This window comes from Carlito syrichta, unplaced genomic scaffold (assembly GCF_000164805.1).
Source record: "Carlito syrichta isolate Samal-C Ts95f unplaced genomic scaffold, Tarsius_syrichta-2.0.1 Scaffold309007, whole genome shotgun sequence".
NCBI classification, from domain to species: Eukaryota; Metazoa; Chordata; class Mammalia; order Primates; family Tarsiidae; genus Carlito; species Carlito syrichta.
In genome coordinates this window covers 178,484-178,861 of record NW_007253103.1, presented here as the reverse complement: position 1 = coordinate 178,861, position 378 = coordinate 178,484, and the positions used below count along the sequence as shown (strand labels likewise).

Genomic DNA, 378 nt, shown 5'->3' with positions numbered 1-378 from the left:
AAAAAAAAAAAAAAAAAAAACTTAAATGTGTGAGAACCAGCCGGGCTCAGTGTCTCAGCCTGTAATCCCGCACCTTTGGGGGCTGAGGTGAGTGGATTGCCTGATCCCACGGGTTCGAGACCCGCCTGGGCAACTTGGTGAGACCTCATGTCCACAAAAAATAAAAAATGAGCTGGGTGTGGTAGCGCGCGCCTGTAGTTCCAGCTACAGGCTGGAACACACACACACAAAAAAAAATGTGTGAGAACCAAAGGAAGCCCAAACTACCTGTACAATGACCACTTATCTAAATAATCCTGAATTGTATCTTTTAAATAATTTTTTTTTTTGAGTTGGAGTCTCACTGTCGCCCAGACTGGAGTGCAGTGACCACTCCCA

The 378-nt window shown here is 45.2% G+C and overlaps 1 protein-coding gene across 1 annotated transcript in view; it reads right to left on the bottom strand.

The window, feature by feature from the left end:
• The window catches only part of HSPA12B (heat shock protein family A (Hsp70) member 12B), a 21,825-nt gene that overhangs the window by 10,799 nt on the left and 10,648 nt on the right, over positions 1–378 (bottom strand). The gene's annotated exons all lie outside the window — the stretch shown is intronic.